This window comes from Rhinoderma darwinii, chromosome 5 (assembly GCF_050947455.1).
Source record: "Rhinoderma darwinii isolate aRhiDar2 chromosome 5, aRhiDar2.hap1, whole genome shotgun sequence".
Taxonomy (NCBI): Eukaryota; Metazoa; Chordata; class Amphibia; order Anura; family Rhinodermatidae; genus Rhinoderma; species Rhinoderma darwinii.
In genome coordinates, this window is record NC_134691.1 from 154648416 (window position 1) to 154666355 (window position 17940).

Below are 17940 nucleotides of genomic sequence, written 5' to 3' on the forward strand. Positions count from 1 at the left end.
GCAAAAAATTAATATGAAAATCTAAAGAATGGCTGCGTCCTGAAAGGGTTAATCTGTTAGAATTATTGGATTATTTTGTTCCCAACTATACAGTACAGGCATTTGTTTCCCTGGGGTACATTTTTGATCTTTGGCAGTATAGAGCCAGGCTTGTAGCGAATTGTGGGTACAGGAGGTAAGGGAGGTTTTGTATACAAGGCATGTACCAGCAGGAGAGAAACCAAGGTGCACCCCCCTTTAGATTGTTGGTATATGAGAGGCCAACTAGAGCAACAGGGACCATCAGGGGCGAAGTAGGTTGAGAATCAAGGGTTTGCGATATCCAACCAAGTTAGGTACCCCCATTACCCCTTCACTTCCGATGACAAAACAAAATACATGAAGCTATGGCTGCCTCATTATTATTATTATAGCCGCTGATCTCCATATATTGGGTGGATTTAACGATCATTAATATGGCTGCTGGTTTCTTTATACTGGGTGGAATAACCAGTTGGTAATATGGCCGCTGATCTCCATATACTGGGTGTAGTAACCGGTTGTTACTATGGCTGCTGATTTCTTTATACTGGGTGGAATAACTGGTTGATAATATAGCCGGTGATCTCCATATACTGGGTGTAGTAAACGGTTGTTACTATGGCCGCTGATCTCCATATACCGGGTGTAGTAACCGGTTGTTACTATGGCTGCTGATTTCTTTATACTGGGTGGAATAACCGGTTGGTAATATAGCCGCTGATCTCCATATACTGGGTGTAGTAAACGGTTGTTACTATGGCTGCTGATTTCTTTATACTGGGTGGAATAACGGGTTGTAATATGGCCGCTGATCTCCATATACCAGGTGTAGTAAACGGTTGTTACTATGGCTGCTGATTTCTATATACTGGGTGGAATAACCGGTTGGTAATATGGCCGCTGATCTCCATATACTGGGTGTAGTAAACGGTTGTTACTATGGCTGCTGATTTCTTTATACTGGGCGCAATAACCGATTAGTAATATGGCCGCTGATCTCCATATACCGGGTGTAGTAAACGGTTGTTACTATGGCTGCTGATTTCTTTATACTGGGTGGAATAACCGGTTAGTAATATGGCCGCTGATCTCCATATACTGGGTGCAGTAAACGGTTGTTACTATGGCTGCGGATTTCTTTATACTGGGTGGAATAACCGGTTAGTAATATGGCCGCTGATCTCCATATACTAGGTGTAGTAAACGGTTGTTACTATGGCTGCGGATTTCTTTATACTAGGTGGAATACCTGGTTAGTAATATGGCCGCTGATCTCCATATACTGGGTGTAGTAAACGGTTGTTACTATGGCTGCTGATCTCCATATACTGGGTGGAATAACCGGTTAGTAATATGGCCGCTGATCTCAATATACTAGGTAAAGAAAAAGATAATTTTTATGGCTTGCTGGATTCTGTATGCTCGGTGAAGTAAAGGGTCTTAATATGGCCGGTTATCTCCTCGTACTGGGTGAAGTAATCGGTCAATATGTTCTAGGTGGAGAAAACAGTCAATAATATGGCTGCCGTTCTCCTTTTATTGGGTGAACTAAACGGTCATTCATATGGCTGCTGATCTCAATAAACTGGATGAAGTAACTTGTCCGTAATATAGCCGCTGCTCTCTTTATACTGGGTAAGTAAATGGTCATTAATATTGCATCTGATCTCCTTATACTGGGTGGAGTAAACAGTAATTGATATGGACGCTGATCTCCTTATACTAGGTGGAGTAAACAGTAATTGATATGGACGCTAATCTCCTTATACTAGGTGGAGTAAACAGTAATTGATATGGACGCTAATCTCCTTATAATGGGTGGAGTAAACAGTAATTGATATGGACGCTAATCTCCTTATACTAGGTGGAGTAAACAGTAATTGATATGGACGCTGATCTCCTTATACTAGGTGGAGTAAACAGTAATTGATATGGACGCTAATCTCCTTATACTAGGTGGAGTAAACAGTAATTGATATGGACGCTAATCTCCTTATAATGGGTGGAGTAAACAGTAATTGATATGGACTCTGATCTCCTTATACTGGGTGGTGTAAACAGTAATTGATATGGACGCTGATCTCCTTATACTGGGTGGTGTAAACAGTAATTGATATGGACGCTAGTCTCCTTATACTGGGTGGAGTAAACAGTAATTGATATGACCGCAAATCTCCTTATACTAGGTGGAGTAAACAGTAATTGATATGGACGCTGATCTCCTTATACTAGGTGGGGTACATGGTCATTAATATGACTCCCGTTCTCCTAGTACTGGGTAGAATAAATGGTCTTTAACATGGACGCTGATCTCCTTATACTGGGTGGAATAAACGGTCATTAATATGTCCCCTGATCTTCTTATACTGGATCAAGTAAAGGGTCAATAATATGGTCACCGTTCTCCTAATACAGAGTGGAGTAAACGGTCATTAATATGGCTGCTGATCTTTTTATATAAGATACAATATGGGATATAAGTGTATTATATTATTATTGTAAATTACACTCGGTACAAAGCCACACCCCAAAATTAACACCCTTTTTTTTTTTACCAGGACCAGTATTTTTTTGTGAAAAAGGAGCCATCCCTGGTCCCATAGTCAAACCTTTATTGGGGCCACACTCTGGCTTGATAATCATTAACACCAGGTAAGTTCAGGGTTTGAATATTATATATATATTATATAGGTTATAACAGATGAAGAGGGGCTGTGCTGTATAAAATATCAGTGAATTTAAAGAGGCTCTGTCACCAGATTCTCAAATCGCTATCTCCTATTGCATGTGATCGGCGCTGCAATGTAGATAACAGTAACGTTTTTTTTTTGTTTTTTTTAAACGTTCATTTTTGGCCAAGTTATGAGCTATTTTATATATATATGCAAATGAGGTTTGAAAGGTACAATTGGGGCGTTTTTTGTTTGTTATGTCCAACTGGGCGTGTATTGTGTTTTTAACTGGGCGTGTTTACGTGTATGACGCTGACCAATCAGTGACCAGTCAGCATCATACACTCCTCTCCATTCATTTACACAGCAGCGATGTGCAGCCGCATACACAGAGATTAACGTTAATCGAGTGTCCTGATAATGAATACACATGACCTCCAGCCTGGACGTCATGTGTATTCAGAATCCTGACACTTCTGACTCTTTTCTTTGAGATTTCCAGCAAGAGAAACGAAATTACGCGTGGCTTGCTGGAATCTCACAGAAAAGATTCAGAAGTGTCAGGATTCTGAATACACAGGACGTCCAGGCTGGAGGTCATGTATATTCATTATCAGGACACTTGATTAACGTTAATCAGTTAAAAAAAAACTTTACTGTTATCTACATTGCAGCGCCGATCACATGCAATAGGAGATAGGGATTTGAGAATCTGGTGACAGAGCCTCTTGAAGGTGATTCTTTCCCCATACGATAATGATCAGATTTCACCCAATCCCAAATTGTGTGACATTTCTAATCACTAATAAGGCACATTTGGACACTAAAGCCATTGCAAAATCCCTATATGATTCCAACCTTAGTCCCCTTTACATATTGTCCCTGGAAAGGAACCAATCAGCTGCTGGACGGTATTATGACATCACAAGACATCTTACCAGGGACTTCTCACTGATGATGTCACAATTCTGCACCGGGGGTTAATATATGATAATCAGATGGCTGACTCCTTTGAAAGGAAGTGAAGGAGAGAAAATGTCAGGTAAGTGCTATGGGATGCTTGGGATTCACATATTTGCTGCTCCATTCTACAATGCCATTTACAATACTTGTACTTTGCCCAGGAGGGGGGCTGCAAAGTACAACTATTAATATGGGTAAACTTACAAAAAAATGAATTCAGAAACCAGATCATACACCAGACCAGAGCCCAAAATTCATTCAGATTCTAGCTTAGACCCCAAAATTCATTCAGATCCCAGACCAGACCCTTTATTAAATTCAGACCCAAGGCCCCTAATTTAATTTAAACCCGAGACTAGACCCAACAAATTAATTCAGACCACGGACTAGACCTCAAAATTAATTAACATTCCCGAATAAATTCAGACCTCAGAACAGACGCCTCCTTGAGTCCACGAGCCCCTTATCAGACGATATTGCTGCTGCATGATAGTAACCCCCTGCATGCCGGGTTCTTTTCACTATTCTTGGGAGAACTCCTTACACTGGTCTATTGATCCAGTTACTAGTGGGAGCTGCTACCACCGGCAGTAGACAGCAGGGGAGCGACCATTGTCTTATACTTTACACTTCCCTGCAGTGGGGACAGGGCACAGCTATAGGGGGTTCACAGGTAGGAGAGAAAATGTTGCCAGGTTTGTAATTTCAGGTATTTGGGTTCACATAGTTTTTGCTTGTTTACATGGGATCCCACAGACTTGGAGACATCAGAGGACAATGCACTTAAATTGTAGCATTATCCTTTAGTTAGCAGTGGTAACCCCTTTATAGGAGGCAAAGAGGAGCCCATAGAACTTAAAGGGGTATTCCAAAAAATATAGTTAGGTGGGGTCCTTTCTATGAGACCCCAACCTATTGGGAGAACGCCAGATCCCAGTTATATAAAAAAAAAGAAAAACCAATGGCGGCCAGAAAAGGAGGAGAAGGAGGAAGCAGGCAGAGCAAGCGTGCTGTTCCCTCTAGTAAATTCTATAGTAATATTCCTGATAGGTAGAGGTCCCAGAGGTGGGGAAGGGTGACGGGGTGTTAATTGAGCAGTTCTATAGAATATGTATTGTATTAATATAAGTGACTCTACATAAAGATTCTTCTCATCTACAGATTTTAGTAAAAAGATGATTATTCTCGCTGCGGAGCTTGTTACAGTAGCAATACTTATTATTGGATTTGTGCTGTTTCTTTACATTCGGTAAGTTCACCTCTACATGATGTTACCTATTTATCATGAAATCCATTATAATAAAGTGTCTGTGTTATGGCCACATGTCTGTCGACGGTGAGTAGATCCCAAAAAGAATAACATTCAGCGACCTCTCTCATTCACCAACCTGCTCTGCCCCGGCACTACTGCTGGGTGGTCCTGCTCTCTTCCATCATGCAAAATGAATCTACTGCCAAAATATTATGTATCTCTGTTCAGGGGAGGACTGACCATTTGGGCATTAGAGCCCATGGCCAAAAGTGACCCACAGTCCCTGAGATAAATGATGCTTAAATCCATTGTGCTAACCCGGCTCAAGTGTATTACAACTATGGTGGTTGGTAAGAGACTATGACCAATATTGCCTGGGGGACAAAACAAGACATTTGACCACTGTCCAATTTATCTAAAGATTTGGGCACCTCCACACATAGATATGTGCCCTACTAGCCTCCCCGCTACACCCCGTGTAGCTCTTCTACAGAAGTGGACATATGCGTAGAACCTGATCATACCCTTCGTCCTTTCAGCGGAGACCCTCACTGTTTATTGTCAGTGTGATAGGGCCTGGATATCAGTCTGTACTACTCTAGAAATTCCAGCATCACCTCAATTCCTGTATAATACGATCAATGATCAATTGTTATTATTGTTTAGGAAGAAAAAGAAAGATCGACAAGAAAACAGCAAACTTGAGGAAGTTGTTGTCCATAGACCAGGTAAGCATATTGTGCTATACTGATGCAATTGCACAGGGACCCAATTTGCTAAAGGACCCCTAGGACAGGAACCCCAGGAAAAAACTTACCCAGTGCTATTTAGCAGTTCAGGGTGGTATTATTTGGGATCCATATTGCAGTATTATTTGGGTTCTTTAAAGGAGTATTATTTATATATTGAATATTATTTATGCACTATATAGTGAATTTTATGGGCTGTATACGGCAGTAGTAATTTAGCACTATAGGACGATGTTATGTGAGCTAAAGTTATGAGATAACCTGTCTTAACATGAAAGCTGGGGGAAGAACCCCTACTTTGCTTGTTGCATAGGGCCCCATATTCTATAACATTACCCCTGCATGCCAGCCTCACTAGAAGGTGCAGCTCTGGCATGGGAGTAACTACAGCTGTAGCAGCCCTAGCAACTACTACGGGGCCCAGAGATTGATAGGGCCCACTCAGGTGCAGGAACATGGTTATTTCATTTTCTGGGTAAAGATCATGAAGGTGACATTCTGCTCTACTATGTGGATTCTGCTATGTGGGGGACATCTGATATATGACATTACTATCCATGCTTTGGTTGCTAGTAGTTATGCTGCTGTTAGCATCACTACAGTCCAGTTTACTAGCAATGAGTTATAGGGCCCATTCCTGATTTTGCTTTGAGGACGGAAATGTAATTGTATTTATGCCCCTTCTTCCTTGTGCTGCTTATTACCCATATAAACAGTAGGATCAGACAGGGAATAACAGGGAATAACCATCCTGGGCCTCCAGGGTTTCCCCTGATTACTGCTATATGGTGGCGGTTTGTCAGGACCTATAGATAATCACCTGAATATTGCATATACATTGTAATGCTATGCACCACAGTTGTTGCTTTATGTTTAGCTCCAGCCTTAAAACATGTATGTGAAATGTATTTTTGGATCTCATTATCAGAGACTGAGACAGTGGATGAGTCTAGTACTGATGATGGTGATGAACCACCTTCTGAGCCACCATCTACGCCTCCATCTGATGCTGTGATTCCCATTTGCTCAAGCGTTCCTGAGGACAACAACCCAGAGGACGACCCGGAAGAGGGACACTCACAATGGACATTTGTGAGAAAGACGGTCATTAAAATGGTGAAATGTGTGAAGATAACCATCCGCAAATAAGACCATCAATCGGTATGTACTGCTGTAGACTATGTTCACTGTTCTTTACCGTCTTGCAGATTGCTCAACATTTCTGCTCCAGCAGCTGCATTTTATCTGCTGCTGCAGGAGCAGGGACACATTAAATACATACTCCTCAATAGACATGCATAGCACTTAGGCCTATGTCTACATGCACATATCTTTATAAAATCCCTTACACGTTTTGAATGCCAACTACGTTCTTAGTCGTAGTCTCTGGCAAGCCCTAATAGACTTCCATATATGGCAGACCCGGACGCCATAGTTAGGCCTCCGGTTGCCATATCAAACTTCTGCAGCCCCGAGATCGTGTCTTGGGAGTGCCGATGGACTACAAACCACTTACACGTTGTGAGCGTTAGTGACCGCAGCATCTAAAGGGTTAAATGGTCGAGATTGGACCTAGCTCTGATCCCGTCCATTATAGCAGTGTCAGCTGTAATATAGAGCTGATACCCGCTGGTGATGGTGCGGACTGCTCACAGCGACGTAACTCTACTGCGCTGTGCGGCGGATGTCGGAAAGAGGTTAAATAAAACATCTTTTCAATTGGTTTTACTTAAAAAATAAATTGGGTCCGTTTGACTTCTGCAATCAATGCCAGCTTAGATAAACATTTAGCACAAAAAAAAAACTGTTTCAAATTTGTAATTAAAACCGATTGTAAGTATGTTTTATTTAATAAAATAGATACAATACAATAACATCATATCTGCAAAGTTGTCCATAGCCGTTAAGATATCAAATCTGAGCACTGATTGGTTGCTACGTGCAATAAGGCCAAATTTTAAGTTAGTCAATTTAGATAAATGAAGCTCATGAGTGACTTTAACATTTCCCAATATGTAAATATGTTATTGACAGCCAGTGTTATAAAGTAGAACAGTATAAAATGTGAATGAGCTGATAATGTATTCCTACCATATCATTTTGTTTTATCTCAACAGGATGAAGCCATGGACATTTTATTATACCTTACCATTCCTCAAGATCAGGAGATGTCATCTTGGATCGTCCATGGCTGCAGTGGTTCTAGAGAACATAGGACGCTGGGCTTATTTTTCACACAATGACATATGGATTTAAAAAACAAATGCAAATATTTTCGAGCTCTTCAGACTTTCACCACAATGAGCAGCAGGGCTCTACTGCCATTCCTGGAGTCTATGTGATGCAACCTCTCAAAGCATGGTCTCTGCCTGTGTCTCGGCTGAGTCACAGTCCCAACCCAGACCAGGAGTCATTGTGAAATAGCCTCACAAAGATTGAAAAATGTCGCTGCCTGTGGCTCGGCTGAGTCACAGTGCCGATCAAGAACCGTTGTTTTTGCAAATTAACCTCACAAAGAATGAAAAATGCTGCTGCCTATGGCTTGGCTGAGTAACAGTGCCAACATAGACAAATGTCACCATCTGTGTCTCGTCAGAGTCACAGTGCCATTCCTAAAGTCTTTGTGATGTAACATCTCAAAAGATGGTCTCTGACTGTGGCTCAGCTGAGTCACAGTGCCGATCAAGAACCATTGTTTTTGCAAAATAACCTTACAAAGAATGAAAATGTTGCTGCCTGTGGCTCGGCTTAATCATAGTGCCAATTTACATCCAGAGTCTTTGAGAAAAACCTCACAAAGAATTACAAATGTCGCCGCCTGTGACTCGGCTGAGTCACAGTGCCAACTCAGACTTGAACAATCTTTTGACTATTGTATTAGTGATGTAACCTCTCAAAAGATGGTCTCTCTACCTGTGGCTCGGCTGAGTAACATTGCCACCCTAGACATGAGAGCCAGTTGCCACCGATTTTGGCAATTACCAACATGACTCAACCAACATGAAAAATATTGTAGTCATGCTATACAAATAAAAACATTAAAACCTAAATATAGCGTATTATTATAAAAATAGAACATTACTATAGTAAACTTTCTCTACCTTGAAACTTGCTAGTATATCACACATTCTGGATTATTAGATAGGCATAAGGAAATGCTGCTAAAAGTCAGAAAACTCAATCAGACGAACACTGGTCCTGCTCCTTACTTCTCTCTTAAATATGTAATCCACATTGTCAACAAAACAAGAAATAAATATGTGGAACAGAGTAACACCTGATTACACACTCAGGTAAAGGCACACACTTGCTGTTTCAGTCAGTGACAAGTGTGCGTTACTACTATACATAGACCAATATAACCAATAAAACCGCCACACAGTGTAGTGGTCAGATACCAGTTATACATAGACAGTGTATCATCTCGCTGCAGACTATACAAGAAGATAGATACAGTACAGATCAGATACTGGCAGAATAAACAACAATAAAATCCAGTGACTCATAGGTGACGTTTTCTTTGATTGGAGTCATTCTCTTTCCTTTTCTTTGTTACCCGGCCAAAACTACTATGATGATTTCTCCTGATAACTGAAGAGTTTAATTCTTAGACATCTTTGGTCCTTCGTTTCTACAGCCCATCCCTGCCCACTATAGCAACACAAATTCACACCCAAGATGAAACAATGAATAAATCTAGACACCAAAACCATAAATAAATTCAGAGACCACACCCCCATTACTTCAGGCCCCAGAACGAACACCTAAATTAATTCAGACTCAAGACCAGAGGCCTAAATTAGTTCAGACCTTAGACCCCTACATTACTTCAGATCCCAGACCAGACCCATAAATGAATTCAGACCTAAGATCAGACCCCTTCATTCATTTAGACTCCAGATCACACCTGACCTCTACATTAATAACTCCAGAACAGACCAGATCCCTAAATAAATGTCAGACCCCAGGTCAGACCCATTACATAATCAGACATCAGGTCAAACCCCTCTATATACTCACCTCCATTTGTACACTACGTCCTGATGCGGGACAGCGCCAGGATCTAGTAAGAAGGGCCCACCCTGAGCTTAATCAAACATAACGACTGATTGAAAAATAAAAACAGCGATGATGATTAGGGGAGGGCAATTGCCTCCATGGTTCACCTAAATCCACCCATGACCCAATCATTATGACATGATGATTATGGGCCCCTTACAAAAAAATGTAAGTGATTTATTTTTCCCATCAATACTTTTTTTTATGAAGTCATGGAAGAGATCATCTTTATGAGTGACCTCACAGAAGAAAATGAGGGAGATTTCCAATTTTTAGCTAATTAAAGGGGTTTTCCCATCAGGGACATTTATAACATATCAACAGGATATGTCATAAATGTCAGCTAGATTTGGGTCCCATCTCCGGGACCCGCACCTTACTCTAGAATGGGGTTCCCTAAATCCCATTCTACTGCTCTGTTGTGTGGCCGAATTTTGTGATTTCCGACCAAGAACTACGTAATCAGCGTAGCTTGCTGAGATACACTTCGTCCGTAAGTCCCATAGAACTGAGTGGTAATTACAGAAACAGTGTAGCTCGCATGCCATGTCCATGTCCTTTGTCCATGTCATTTGCTCCAATTCAATAAGTGTGTCCCGTTGGAAATCTCCAAATCTCCTATTAACACAATATAAATGCACCTTGCATTTTTTAGATCGGACATAGCTGAATTGCTAATTAGGTTGAACACTTGTTGAACTATGTTTATGTCCACATCCGGAGACGCCCGTTATTTGCAAAAATTTATAGTAATCCTGTTGACAGGTTTGGGGAAAAAAGGCCTAATGTAATATCGAAGGCCTTTGCTATGCCAATCTTTAACCTGTTCGCTCACCACGACATACTATTGCGTCGTGGTGCGGGGGGTGATGTTTGGAGCGGGCGAAGCAACAGGTGTATGCAACAAGTGTATGCAACACGTGTCAGCTGTGTCTTACAGTTGACACTCGGGACTAATGGCCAGGAACAGCGAATGCGCTGTTCCTGGCCGTTTACACCCTTAGAAGCTGCGATCAAGCACGATCGCAGCATCTAAGACGTTAGAAAGAGGGGGCCCCCCTCTGAAAGCTCATCGGCCTCACGCAATCCGATTAGGGGGTGCCAATGGTTGTCATTGCAGTCCAGGGGCCTAATGAAGGTCCCCAGGACTGCCTTTTTTCATCTCCTGTTAAGCACTGTCTCTGGCAGAGCTTAATATGAGCCTGTAAAAATGACAATATACTCCAATACATTAGTATTGCAGTGTATTGTACCAGCGATCTAAAGACCCTAGGGGAAATAATGAAATGTGTAAAAAAAAAGTTAAATAAAGTTTTTAGTAGTGTAAAATAATTTTATTTTTTTTATTAAAACTTCAAAAGACCTCCACTTCCCATTTTTCCACGCCGCCGGGGAGGAGAGGACAGCACCGCCCGCGCCCCGGATCCAAACGCAGGCGCGTCCTCAGTACTCGCCCCTGAACCAGGGGGCTCTGCTTCCTCCTCTCCTCGTCCGCTCACTGCCCCAGCCCCTCCGCTAGCCAGGCCATGCCTCTTTCCGCTACTGCCTCCTGGAGCTGGGTAAGTAGTGCATCCATTTTAAAGTCCTGGACAAGCTTCCCGTGCTGCTACAATCTTCCCTGTGCTGTTACTAAAGATGGCGTCCTTCCTCTCTCCTACCCTTAAAGGGAATGTGTTGCCAGCAAAACATGTTTTTTTTTTTTTTATTAAACATTTAGTGTGTAGGTGATTAAACATTGTTCAAATTTATTTTATTTTTTTCACAAGTCAGGAAATATTATAAATTAGATTCTAATTTATAATATTTCCCATTGCTGGTCACTAGATGGAGCTATTCCCAAAATTGCAGCATTGCATGTGGTTGCTTGTGGTAAAGCAACCACATTGCTTTTTGCTGCAAAATTGGGAAAAAAGCACTCGCTCTAGTGAGCTCTGAGAATCCCCCCCTCCTTTATCCTGGCTAGTGCCGGGATAAACGAGGGGATTGAACGGTCTAACCTCCTACACTGTGTGTCGCCATTTTTTGAGCTAACACACAGTGTAGTAGGTTTACATACAGTAGTAAACACACACAAACATACATAGAAATCTCTTACCTTCTCCTGCCGCCGCGGCTCCCTCCAGCCCGTCCGCTCCGTCTGCTGCCGCTGGTGCAAGTGCACAAGTCCGGAATCCGCGACCGTAAGTAGTAATCTTACTGTCCGGCCGCGACTTCCGGTCCACAGGAAAATAACGCCGGACGGCGCGCATTTCAAATTGGACTGTGTGGGAGCGGCGCATGCGCAGTTCCCACACAGACGGCGTACACAGAAGTGGATGGGACGGGACCCGTTCGCAGTCCCTATGGGACTGTGGCTGCCGTATTCCATGTCTGTATGTGTCGTTAATCGACACATACAGAAATGGACAAAAAAATGGCAGCCCCCATAGGGAAGAAAAAGTGTAAAAATAAGAAAAAGTAACACACAAACACACAAATTAATCAAAACGTTTTTAATAAAGCACTAACATCTTTAACATATTAAATTTTTTTTTGTGATGACACTGTTCCTTTAAGTAACCTGACCTCGCCCCACTCACATACGCCCCCTCCTAACCACACCCCCCTAACTCCTTAACTCCTTCCCTTCCTAACATCCCTGATCATGGTGGCCTCCCCCTATGGCATTCTGCCGGGTCCAGCCTGTACTTTAGTATTGCAGTGTATTGTACCAGCGATCTAAAGACCCTAGGGGAAACAATGAAATGTGTAAAAAAAAAGTTAAATAACATTTTTAGTAGTGTAAAACATTTTTTTTTTTAATTAAAACTTCAAAAGACCTCCATTTCCCATTTTTCCGCTGAAGTAATGGAAAAAATGGAAAAAAGATACAATATTGGTATCACTGCATCTGTAAAAGTCTGAACTATTACAATATAGCATTAGTTAACCTGTTAACGCCGAAGGAACTGATATATCTGTCCTCTGCAGCTGCTAGTTCGCGCAGGAGGACGGATATATCCGTCCTGTGATCGAACGGGTACTGACAGTGTACCCACGCGATCAGCGGCAGGAGCACGGCTGTTATACACAGCCTGGCTCGTGCTGCAACTGCCGGAATCGAAGCGCGCTCCGATTCCGGCACTTTAACCCATTAAATGCCGCTGTCAATAGCGACAGCGACATCTAATGTGTTTGACAGAGGGAGGGAGCTCCCTCTGTCACCCCATCGGCGCCCACGCAAAGAAATCGTGGGTCGTCGTCGGGTTTCCATGGCAGCCGGGGGCCTAACAAAGACCCCCAGGTCTGTCTTCAGCAAATGCCTGTTAGGCCATGCCGGAGGTATGGCCTAATAGATTGCCTGTCAGTTTTACACTGACAGGTAATAATGCTTTGGTATACTAAGTATACCAAAGCATTATATATGCTATCAGCAGATCGCATAGTGAAGTCCCCTGGTGGGACTAAAAAATAAAAATGTAAAGCAGTTAAATAAAGTATGTGAAAGAAAAAAAAAAAAAACATTTTGTCAAAATCAAATAAAACTTTTGTTAAGGATCTGCCAGGCACAGCTTCTGTATCCACGCCCATAGGTAATCAGTCTGCACCTGCTTCTATGTCTGTGAGACTGACTCCATCTTCCACCACTCAGGATGGCAGGCTTAGGAGTGGGAGAGCCTATCACAGCCTGGCCAGACGGAGCTAGCTCCCGACCTCTGTCTATTTATACCTGCCTTTCCTGTTCCTCCTTGCTTGTGATTCTTCTCTGTTGGTTTCCTGAACCTGCTGCAGCTTCCTGAACTACTTGACCCTGCTTCGTATTGACCCTGGCTTACTGACTACTCTTCTGCTCTGCGTTTGGTACCTTGTACACTTCTGGTTTGACTCGGCTTGTTCACTACTCTCCTGCTCTATGTTTGGCACCTCGTACTCTCCTGGTTTGACTCGGCTCGTTTACTACTCTTGTTGCTCATGGTGTTGCCGTGGGCAACTGCCCCGTTTCCCTTGTTCTGTGTTTCCTTGTCTGTTTGTCTGTTGTGCACTTATTGAGTGTAGGGACCGTCGCCCAGTTGTACCCCATCGCCTAGGGCGGGTCGTTGCAAGTAGGCAGGGACTGAGTGGCGGGTAGATTAGGGCTCACTTGTCTGTTTCCCTATCCCTGTCATTACAACTTTTTATTGCCCAAAAAGTGGTTTTACATAGTAAAAGTGCCAAAACAAATAACACATACACATATATGGTATCCCCGCGATGGTAACAACTTGAACAATAAAATGAACACATTAATTAAACCGCCGGATGAACGGCGTCCAAAAAAAATGCAAAAAGCAACAACAAAATTCTCTCTTTTCTCCCATTCCCCCCATAAAAAATTTAATAAAAGTTAATCTATAAGTCGTATGTACCCCAAAATAGTACTAATAAAAACTACACATTGGCCCACAAAAATAAAGCCCACATACGGCCACATTGACAGAAAAATAAAAAAATTACGTCGCTTGGAATGCGGCGATGCAAAGACAAGTAATTTTTTTCTAAAAGGGTTTTTATTGTGCAAACGTAGGAAAACATATAAAACCTTTACATATTTGATATCCACGTAATCGTGCCGACCCATAGAATAAAGTTAACATGTTATTTACGCTGCATAGTAAACGGCGTAAATTTATAACGTGAAAATCAATGCTGGAATAGCTGCTTATTTTCAATGCTCTCCTAAAATAAAGTTAATAAAAGTTAATCGATATATTATAAGCATCTAGTGGTCCAATCTGAAGTATCTGCCCTACGAGCTAAGGTGGTGCAATGGAATCATGGAAGGACTCTGTGTCTGCAACTATACAACAGCTTTCTGAGGCTCAGAGAGCTTCAGGCTCACAGCAGAGACAACTGCAAGGGCAGCTTGACGACCTGGAAAACAGGAACAGGAGGAATAATATTCGTCTGAGAGGTCTGCCGGAAGCAACTAGAACTGCTGACTTAATGCCGACGCTGACAGGTATCTTTAACACCTTACTTAACCGCCCCGTGGATACCTATATTGAGATAGACAGAGCACACAGGGCATTGCGTCCAAAGAGTGCTGATGCTGCTAGACCACGCGATGTCATTTGCCGTATCCACTATTATGGCCTAAAGGAGAAGATTCTGCAGAAGGCGAGATTAAAGGCCGAGATCGATTTTGATGGGGCAAAGCTGCTCCTGTTTCCGGATTTAGCGAGACGCACCCTGAGGCAGCGTGGGCTAATGCGTCCTTTGCTCTCCGTGTTGCAACAACGGGGGATATTGTATCGCTGGGGAGTCCCCTTTGCCCTGCATGTGCGAGTGGAGGACAAGACTGTCTCACTGTATACGCACGCTGAAATCTGAGGGCCCTTGGATTGCCTGTCATCTCGTTGCCGGACTGGGAGACTTTCCAAGTGGATACTTTACAGCGGCTGGAAGCGCCACCGCTTGGGAGGCCCGCGACTGGGAGGAGGGAGAGATCTGGATCACCGTTGCAGCAAGACCGCGGTGGCGACAGAGAGCATGCCCGTCAAGATTTCGGGAGCGTTGATATTTTATATGCTTTCTCTTTAACCCCGTTGCATTGCAGGATTTCACCCATACAGGGATGCCCGAGTTCGTCATTCTCGTGAGTCTGTGAAATGATATGTTATTATTCCCTGTTGGGCGGATGTAGGGATCTGGTTAGGTATACTGTCAGGAGTTCGGTTCTGGGGCGGCTAGAAACGTCCCGTTGTGGGCTTATGTTAGGCATTTATAGTCCCCGTAGTTTGTTTGCGTTAGCAAATGATAGGTCTGTCCCTTCACGTAACTGGTTCAGAAGAAGGTGATAATAGAGGCTGTGGAGTTTAGTCCGATACCTACACTTTCTGTTATCGGTAGCAGTGTACTGTTTGAAAGTAGTCTTCTGTGACCCCCACATAGGAATATCACTGAGACTAGACTGGTTCTACCCAGTGATACAGGTGCTTGTCATCTTGTCATCTGTTTATTTTTTCCTTTCTCTCATTATCCATTTTATACTCTTTATGCTATGCTATGGTAATGCAATGTACTCATGGAATGTTTGTAATGTACTGGATGTCTCTGAAGGGATGGTGCGCACGGCGGCAGCGTCTGGCAAACACAGGTATTTTGTGATTAGATGCATTTTGGTTCGCTTTGAGTTCATGGATAATGGCTGATTTCACCATCTCATCCCTGAACGTGAAGGGATTTAATGTTCCGAAGAAGAGGTCTCAGGTCTTGTATGCTTCACATAAACAGAGGATCCAGGTACTTTGTGTTCAGGAAACCCACTTCCGGGCGGATCAGGTTCCGATTATTCGAAATAAATATTACCCGGTGGGATACCACAGCAGTAATCCGAATGGCAAGACTAGGGGTGGTGACTATTTTCCTGCATAAATCTTTTCAGGGTAGGGTGATAGATACCTATGTGGATTCTGAGGCACGATTTATTTTTCTGAAATGTGAGGTGGGGGTCCGCACGATCACGGTAGCCAATATTTATGCTCCTAACACTAACCAAGTTCCTTTTTCCTGAAGATATTGGAAGAGTTGGGGTCCTTTTCGTCGGGCGCGCCTATCCTCTGTGGGGACTTTAATTTGGCCATTAATCCTTTGCTTGATACGTCCTCTGGGCGGACTTCCCTGGCATACAATAAGTTGAACAAATTGAGGAAGAGGCTCAAAAATATGCAACTTTGTGATGCGTGGCGGTTGACTCATCCGGACGATAGGGACTTCACCTTCTACAGCAGGATAGATTATGTTATGGTTCACCATAGTCTATTATCTTTTGTGCAGAAGACTTCTATTGGCAGTATGCTTCTCTCGGACCACGCTCCGGTGTCTTGTGTACTGCGCTTTTCTCCGCAGCGTCGCAGAGAATTTACCTGGCGCCTAAACTAATCTTTGTTCAAGGACCCATTGTGTTTGATAGAGTTGAAAAAAACGGTGGAGAGTTTTAGGGGGATCATGTTAGGGATGAAACCGCCCCAGCGGCGAAGTGGGAGGCTCTTAAATGTGTGATGCGGGGGGTCCTCATCAAGCATGGTGCTCGCCTCAAGAGGGAGAGAGGGGCGAAGCTGCAGGCGCTTCTAGTTAGGGTGCAGTCCCCAGAATCCCAACATAAACAGACGCTGCAAGAACGCACTCTTCGGGAACTAACTAAGACTCGCCATGAGGTTCAAGTTTTGCTGGACAGGTATAGTGCTCGGCTCCGTCAGGTGTGCTCCCGCTATTATTATGAGTGGGGTAATAAGGCGGGGAAGGCGTTGGCGAGGGCGATGCATGAGCGGGGGCAGCTTCCTTTATACCCTCGATACGAACTGAAGCGGGGGAGCTGGCGTTTAAGACGGAGGATATAGCATCGGCCTTCTGTGAGTAGTATTCCTCTCTTTATAACCTGCCCTCTCCTTCTCTGGGTAATGTTCCTCCCGAATCACCGCTCTCTTTATCTGAGTATATTAAGGACACTGCGTTGCCTCGGTTGTCTCCAGAAGAGGCTTTGGGCCTGGATTTACCATTCACTAGAGAGGAGTTACTGCAGGTTATTAAAGCTTTACCGGCGGGGAAGAGCCCGGGGCCCGATGGGTACACGGCGGGATTTTACAAGTCCCTGGCAGAGGACTTAGTACCGTCATTGCAAGAGTCGTTTAATTCCATTTCGGAACAGGTGAGGTTCCCTGATTCGTTTTTACAGGCTCATATCACGGTCATCCCGAAGGAGGGTAGGAATCCGCAACATTGTGCGAACTATAGGCCAATCTCCCTCATCAACATAGATGCTAAGATGTATGCTAAGTTGATAGCGAATAGACTGGCCGGGTTTCTGGGGTCCCTGATTCATCCGGATCAAGTGGGGTTTGTCCCAAGGCGCGAAGCGAGAGATAACACGCTGAAGACCTTCTCTCTGATTCATCACGTAACAAAGAGTGACATTCCATGTATGCTTTTGTCGCTAGATGCGGAGAAGGCCTTTGACCGGGTGGATTAGGGGTTTCTGGAGGCGGCTCTTGGCCAGATGGGAGTAGCTCGTTTAATGTTGACGCATATAATGTCCCTTTACAATCACCCCCAGGCAAGTATTAGGATTAATGGATCTCTTTCTGCTCCATTTAGAATTGGTAATGGGACTCGTCAGGGCTGCCCACTGTCTCCCCTGCTGTTTGCGGTAGTGATGGAGCATCTTTTGGTAGCAGTTCGGAATAATGCTGACATAAGGGGGGTTCAG

The 17940-nt window shown here is 43.4% G+C and overlaps 2 long non-coding RNA genes across 2 annotated transcripts; both read left to right on the forward strand.

Annotated features, from left to right (window-relative positions):
• Nucleotides 1-3652: 3652 nt before the first annotated feature.
• Nucleotides 3653-4906, forward strand: LOC142652769 (uncharacterized). The gene is made up of 2 exons (XR_012847923.1): nt 3653-3735; nt 4818-4906. It is a non-coding gene; the product is annotated as an uncharacterized LOC142652769 (long non-coding RNA).
• Nucleotides 4907-5578: 672 nt separating this feature from the next.
• On the forward strand, nt 5579-8681 carry LOC142652770 (uncharacterized). The gene is made up of 3 exons (XR_012847924.1): nt 5579-5636; nt 6586-6818; nt 7775-8681. It is a non-coding gene; the product is annotated as an uncharacterized LOC142652770 (long non-coding RNA).
• The last annotated feature ends 9259 nt before the right edge of the window (nt 8682-17940 follow it).